This window comes from Crocuta crocuta, unplaced genomic scaffold (assembly GCF_008692635.1).
Source record: "Crocuta crocuta isolate KB4526 unplaced genomic scaffold, BGI_CrCroc_1.0 scaffold48, whole genome shotgun sequence".
Classification (NCBI taxonomy): domain Eukaryota; kingdom Metazoa; phylum Chordata; class Mammalia; order Carnivora; family Hyaenidae; genus Crocuta; species Crocuta crocuta.
In genome coordinates this window covers 9,193,887-9,201,457 of record NW_027533089.1, presented here as the reverse complement: position 1 = coordinate 9,201,457, position 7,571 = coordinate 9,193,887, and the positions used below count along the sequence as shown (strand labels likewise).

At 35.9% G+C, this 7,571-nt stretch overlaps 1 protein-coding gene across 3 annotated transcripts in view; it reads left to right on the top strand.

Annotated features, from left to right (window-relative positions):
• The window catches only part of FNBP1L (formin binding protein 1 like), a 114,245-nt gene that overhangs the window by 1,787 nt on the left and 104,887 nt on the right, over window positions 1-7,571 (top strand). The gene's annotated exons all lie outside the window — the stretch shown is intronic.

The window sequence follows — 7,571 nt, the reverse complement described above, 5'->3', positions numbered from 1 at the left end:
CTCCGACGTTCGTTTCTTAGATAGCGTTGATTGTTCTTACATTAGGGAAAATTATGTAGTAAATGAATTATGTAAAATTTAACCTTTTACATTAGTCAGATTCTCAGACTCTTATTGGCCTTTTCCCTTTGATTTTGTACATTTTGTAATTGGAGGGCATTATCAAATAAGTAGATGGGTATAGTTTTTTATTTTTATACTTCGAAAATATTTTTATTTTTACATAAATGATCCACGTTTCAGAGAAAGCAAAAATGTACACAGATTATTTTTTAAAAGTACACATAGGAAGAGTAGAGTAACAGTATTTAGATTTAACTCTTAGATTTAAAAAGCACTTTTTATCATACTGTAGAACAGTTTTAAGGAGAAGATGATTAAAATGCGATTGAAAATTTTTTAATTGTAATTTAAGAATATAATGCATTCAGGGGCGCCCGGGTGGCTTAGTCGGTTCCTCGTCCGACTTTCGCTCAGGTCATGATCTCGCGGTTCGTGGGTTTGAGCCCCGCGTCGGGCTCTGTGCTGACTGCCAGCTCAGAGCCTGGAGCCTGTTTCAGTCTGTGACTCCCTCTCTCTCTGACCCTCCCCTGTTCACGCTGTCTCTTTCTCTCTCCTAGAAATAAATAAAACATTAAAAAAAAATTAAAAAAAAAGAATATAATGCATTCAGAGTGGTTAGCAATCTCCCACTGTCTTCTGTATTTTGGTTATTTACTTTCAGCTTTTGAATAGTTTCTCAGCAGTTTGGAAAGGTAAACTGTAGAAGAGATGGGAATTTCTGTTGTAAGTAAACATTGTTTTGTATCTTTTTGGAAATTATGAAAAAATTTTAAATTAAGTTTTCTCTTAGAATTTAATGCACTGTGTTAATAAACTTTTTAGTGGCTTTAGGATTTGAGGGAAACATTTGTTAGGAACTAAATAATATAGAATGAACTACTGTCATCTGGATGCTTAAACCCTAGATGAGTAGAAGTTGGTGTAGAGGGCTATTGTTAGCACCAGAGAAGAGACCTTAGAGAAATTTGACTGGACTTCCTGTTCTGTTTTGAATAAGGATATTGTGCTTCCAGTGGACTGTAACAGACATCTATACTGTGCTCTTGTCATTGAGGAATTTGAGGTTGGGAAAATTCTCTCGAAATTCTGAATTTAGAAATCAGTTCTATTATTTCATGTTTAAGATCACATTACTACCCCAAAGGTTTAATTGTTGGGAACAGTTGTTACCAAAAAATGATGAATGCAGTTATGCACTCAAACTTAAGTTTCTTTCTTATATTCATTGGAGTTTCATTGCTTTTTTAATGCTTCTTAAATCTTATGTTAAATTTGACAATAAAATAGTAAAATAGAGAACCACTTTAATACTGACTCTGGGGGACAGAACTAATAATGATAGGCTAAGTGGGTTATGTCAGACTTTGTTAGTTGGTTGTGAGGGGATATGAATTAACTGTCAATAGATTTGAGATGTGCTTCAAGGGATTCCATGTGTTTCAAATGAGCATTTAAGTAAGTGTTGGATATATGCTAGAGAGTTAGTTTTGGGTTCTGTGTTCTTGATAATATCAAACAAAAAGATCAGTGTCTTCATTTCTTCAGGGTACAACATAATTATAAGATAGCATCCTTTTTATTTTTTTATTTTAATGAGATGGAGAGCTTGAGTTGGGGAGAAGGAGGGAGGGAGGGAGAGTGAGAGAGAGAGAGATAAGAGAGAATGAATCCCAAGCAGGCTCCATGCTTAGCACAGAGCCAGACATGGGGCTTCATTCTATGACCCTGGGAACATAACCTGAGGTGAAATATACCTGAGCTGAAATCGAGAGTCAGACAGTCAGCTGACTTAGCCACCCAGGTGGCCCAGTTATAAGATAGCATGTTAAGTGTTGTGTATTGTGTTGATTTTCTTATCACAGGAAGAATGGTTGGATCAAAAAGAGTTCAAATATGAATTAATGAATTCACAAAGCACAGATTTTGTAATTATTAGCCCTTCTTAAAAGTAAGAAAATTAGAGATTGGACAAGTGCTGTGTTCAGTCAGTAAGTTTTATTTATTAGGAGATACTTTTTTGTTTTCTGAGGAGCACATTTCAAAAAAATTCATGTATGGATTGTGAGTGTGTGCCTTAGTTTCCTGGGTCTGTGTGATTTTTAGACCTTAGTTTTAAGAGTGTATAATTAATAAAAAATTTTTAATGTTTAATTATTTTTGAAGGAGAGAAAGAGACAGAGTGTGAGCAGGGGAGGGGCAGAGAGAGATGGGGACAAAGAATCTGAAGCAGGGTCTAGGATCTCTCTCTCTCGGCTCTGAGCTATCAGCACAGAGCCCGAAGCAGGGCTGGAACTCACAAGCCTGGAGATCATGACCTGAGCCAAAGTCGGACACCCAACGAACTGAGCCGCCCAGGTGACCCAAGAATGTATAATAGAAAAGCCATTGTTCTTTTCATTAAATTATTAGCCTAAGTGCATTTGACAAAGCTCATGCTCTTTTTGGAAGAAGTTGAAAAATTTGGGTTGGATGATAGATTAAGTGGATAACCCCCAGTCTTAACCCTTAATGCTTCTTTATCTTTGTCCACATAACATTTATGTAGTGTTTCTATTTTAAACACCTACATTGCAAGTGTACTAGACTTTTGAGTCCTGGAGTATAGAACTGGATTAATCTCTTTGTTTTCACTGACAGAAACGATGCCTGTAGGTGATCATGCATGTTTTGCCTAATTGAATTAATAGTTTGTTACCCAGAGTATTGATTAATGATTAAAAAGTGCATCCTGGAGGAAGTGTTTATGGTTCTGAAGGCCTTTGTAGGTGATGATGGATTAAGTGGTCTAGGTAGCAGTTCAAGAATGTCTGAACAAGTTGAATCCAAAATTATGAAGTTAAGTTTTAGTGTTTGGATTAAACACTTTTATAGTTGGGGAAAAAACTGACCTAAAGGTAGTTCTTTAGACTACCTGACTGATAGGTTTGTGATGTGACTGCAGAAACAGCTGATGAAATCTTAGGCCACATTAATATAATAGATTTGCCTAGGACAAAGCAGTTTGGTCCCATTGTAGTCTATAATGGTTAGCATGTATTTGTAATTTGTAATATTGACGATTACTTCACATTTTTTTTAGAAGATCTGTGTACTTGTGTAGAGGAGATTGACAAAGAAAACTTTCTAATTAATGTGAATAGTGTTGCTTTTTTCAAAGGCCATGAAATTACTGTAGGAATTAATTTAAAAAATAATTATTGGGTATCTGTTATAGAGAAGCACTGTAAATTTCACTGTATAGTGAAATTTATAAAGGTTTCGAACATTGGCCCTGCTGTGAGGAAACTTAGAGCCATTTTTGAGGTGATACTCTTTTCTAACTCAAACACTCCCCTGTGTTGGTATTACTGTTCAGAATGTCTTCTGTTGATCAGTCCCTCTAAACCTCCTTTTCTCCAGAATATACATTCTGGATAATCTCTTTCTTATGGGACTACCCCTTATGTTACAGTTATTTCTTGTACATTCAAACCTTTGGAACATAGTCATGGTATAAATATTAACAAAAATTTTGTTTTTGAGAGAGCATGATTGAGAAGCAGGGGCAGAGAGAGAGAGAGAGAGAGAGAGAGAGAGAGAGAGAGAGAGAATCGCAAGCAGCCTCCATGCTTAGTACAGAGCCCAGTGCGGGGCTTGATCCAATAACCTTGGGGTCATGACCTGAGCTGAAATCAAGAGGGATGCTTAACCGACCAAGCCACCCAGGCATCCATCAATATTTATAGTGTATTCCCTTTTGTTGGTAGAAATTGTTGTGTTTACCATTGTATTAACAGCTATTCATAGTTAAGGAGGCTGAGAGTTAATCAAGACACCTATTTATGCCATCATTCTGTCCTGACTAATAAGGTAGAGGCTGGAGAACTGCCTCTAACAAATCTCTCTCCTCTGCATTTGCTATTTGCTTAAATCACTCCATTCCACTCCCCTTCCGTGCTTTTATTTTGGACTCACTCTCTTCTTCTTCCCCCAGCCTATAAATGTGGGTTTGGCTGAACTCTTCAAAACCCATTTTACCAACGTTCTCCTATATATCAGCCCGTTTGTAGGCAGAAAATAGGACAAGAGGATAGTACTGATTTCTAATTATGGCACCTACAAGTGCTATTTAATTTATTAGTCTTCAGTCTTTAAACGTTTTTTAATTCAATAGCAAAATAGAAAAAATAGAAAAATTTTGTCCTACCTGCAGTGTATTAAAAACTAGTCGCAAAAGATTATATACAGGTTTTGTTTCATAGGAAGCAAAAGCTGTTTCATGTATTAGTTCAGGCTATGTATATCAGACATACCAAAAAAGATAATTTGGGATGGATTTTGGAATAAGGAAGGTTTTGCATATGGAGATTCCTGAGAAGTTCCTAGAGGGCAGAGATCATTGCTTAATCAGTCTGATTCATTGCTATATTCTCCCCTATCCACACACTTCCTGGCATAGACACTGACACTACTAGGATCTTTAGTAAATGTTTGCTGGATTGACCTGAGTGTAGTGGTTAGGTTTGGCTTGAATTTAAGTACAGGATGCCTGGAAATAGTGATGCAGGGTAGATTGGGAGCAGGCTCAGAGGTAGATCTGGCTGAATGCTTGATTCAGAGTCCTGGAGTGAGTGAAAAAGAAAGAAGTTATTTATTAGCACTAATTAACTGACCTTTTAGACTGTTTAAAAATCCACAGAAGGAAGTTTTTGTTTGTGTTGGTAGAAGGGATTATTTCTTCCTTCCGAATCCTTTGGTGGCAGGAGGAGAAATCCTTCTGGGTTTTTAGAAGATGAAAGTTTATTGATTTTATCACCTCTGCAAGAATATTTGAAGTGTGTTCTTTTAACAGTGTTTTATTGGTTCTGATATCGGTTGTATTTTTAAAGGATATGTTATTTCTGTATTTTTTTATATTGATTTTCCATTACCCCATATATATGAGTTAATATTTTTACTTCTACATCAGTTTAGTTCCAGTGCTTTTTCTGAGGTTGAGTTTTGATCATCCTCCCAGTGTGCTCTAATTAATAGCCTCATGAGCTGATTTATGCACTAAGTTTTACAAATATCAAATATATTTTAGAATATTTTGAGATACCACCTTTAACTGATGGTAGAATGATGCTTTAAAATTGCAAATTGCGTTTAAAAATAATCTTTTGATATAGTTAATTCTAATGTCACCTGTGCTTTTCAGCATTCCTTTTTTCCCTGTAATAAGCTGTATTCTGTGATTACTTTTCATAGAATTTTCATTGACTAGTTCCTTAAAACCACCTCTTTGAAACCATAGAGAGATGCTGTAAAGTGTTGAAAGATGATGTCTGACTGCTTTTTGTAATGTGAGATTCAGCATTTAGAATTTGTACAGGCCCCAAGAGAAACCTGGATTAATACGATAAAAATTTTTATAAATGTCCGTATTGAATCCAAATTATTTATTAATACTTGGGGCTTAGGAACAATTTTTCCTTAAGTTCTTGATAGAGAACTAATCCTCAGACTTTCAAATACCTCATGAAATAAGTGAAATATTAGTATTATATATTTGTCATAGTTTGAAAAAGTATAAATGTTTATATAGAGTCAGATTTCCCATTTTTGGCACACCATTTTGTTTTTTGTTTTTTTAGAATGAGAATCATTTCTTTTATTCCTACTGTATCCCTGCTGTTTACCTAATTTGTAGGAGAAGAATTAGGCATATAACAGGCACTGAAATATTTGTTGAATGAGGAAATCAATGAATTTCTGTAACTCTGTCATCAGATAATATGTTAAATACTAAGGGTATTTTGGCTTTTTTCCCCCCCAGCATGTATATTTCTTGTATCGTTTAACTTTAGCGATCCTTTGTTTTTAAGTAGGCTCCACATCAATGTGGGGCTTGAACTCAATGGCCCTGAGTCAGTGCTGTACCACCTGAGCGATCCAGGCACCCCTTTAAGGATCCTTTTTATAATCTTGAAATATAACTAATTGTGCCTTTCATATGAAATTTTCTCTTTTAGGCTGAAATTCTCATTTCCTTGATTGTTTGAGTACAGATGATTATTTTCTTTTAAGTTTATTTATTTTAGAGAGAGAGTACATGTGAGCAGGAAGAGGGGTGGAGAGAGAGAATTCCAGCCTGGGGATCCTGACAGGACGAGCCCGGGGGATGGCTTGATCTTATGAACTGTGAGATCATGAGCTGAGGCAAATTAAAAGAGTCGGATGCCTAACCAGCCCACTGAGCTACCTAGGCACCCCCAGATGATTCTGTTTTAGTTGTAGTATATTTTATGAACCTTTGGATTCTAGAAATGACAACAGTGAACATTTTCTTGGATGGTCATGTAAGAATAACTGTAAATTTTCTGAGACTTAATAAATTGGGAAAGCATAGGACATGGATTTTTAGTGAGTAGAAATGTGAAGTTTATTCTGAGGTTTTTGACAATATTAGTGGTTGTTAGTTGAGATTTTTTTCCATTAGAAATTATAAAAATCAAAATTATTGAAATAGCTATGGTAAGTAAATAGCTTTTGAATAAGCACAAAATATAATTAAAATTTTTTTAAAAATTTATTTTATATTTGAGAGTGAGCGAATGAGCAGGGGAGGGTCAGAAAGATGGAGACAGAATCTGAAGCAGCCTCTAGGCTCTGAGCTGCCAGGACTGAGCCCAAAACATGGGGCTTCAACTCACGAGCAGTGAGATCATGACCTAAGCCAAAGTCAGACGCTTAACCGACTAAGCCACCCAGGCGCCCCTCACCTTCATTTTTTAAAGTTTTATTAAGATGTAGCATTTAGCCATTAAAGTGTACAGATCTTATATGTAGAACGTTAAGATTTAAAAAAGTGAACATACTCCTGGAATTCCCACTAAGCAAGATATAGAAGTTCTTTCATGCTGTTTCTGGTAAATATCTACCCCAAAGTAACTACAATTCTGACTTGTATTGCCATTGATTACTTTTGTAGGTTTTTTAAACTTCACATGAATAGTATCATATGTATTCTTTTTTGTCTTGACTTTTTCATTTAACATGTTGTATGTGAGAATCATTCTTTTATGGTTAGTTTGTGGTATTCCATGTTATGTATAAGATTTGTCTTTTCCTCTTCTATGTGCCTGGGGTCACTCCTAGTCTGGAACCACTTTAAACCAGGTTCAGGGCTTGAAATTCCCTTGTGTAGTTTGTTGGATTTCGATTTGTCCCCATATTTTGTGCTGTGTTATCAAAACAAAGATCCTGATTTTCAGAATTGACAAACGTCCTCAGGGCAAAAAAAGCTTATATGCTTTTATTTTTCCTTTTTGGTTCTCATTTTTCATTTGTGACTTTGTAATTCCTTGTTACCTTGGCTTATCTTTGATCCTTCATGTTTTTGAAATATATATTTTACCCATATTTTAAAGTTTTTATGCAGTAGAGGGGCGCCTGGGTGGCTTAGTCGGTTAAGCGTCCGACTTTCGCTTAGGTCATGATCTCGCGGTTCGTGGGTTCGAGCCCCGCGTCGGGCTCTGTGCTGACTG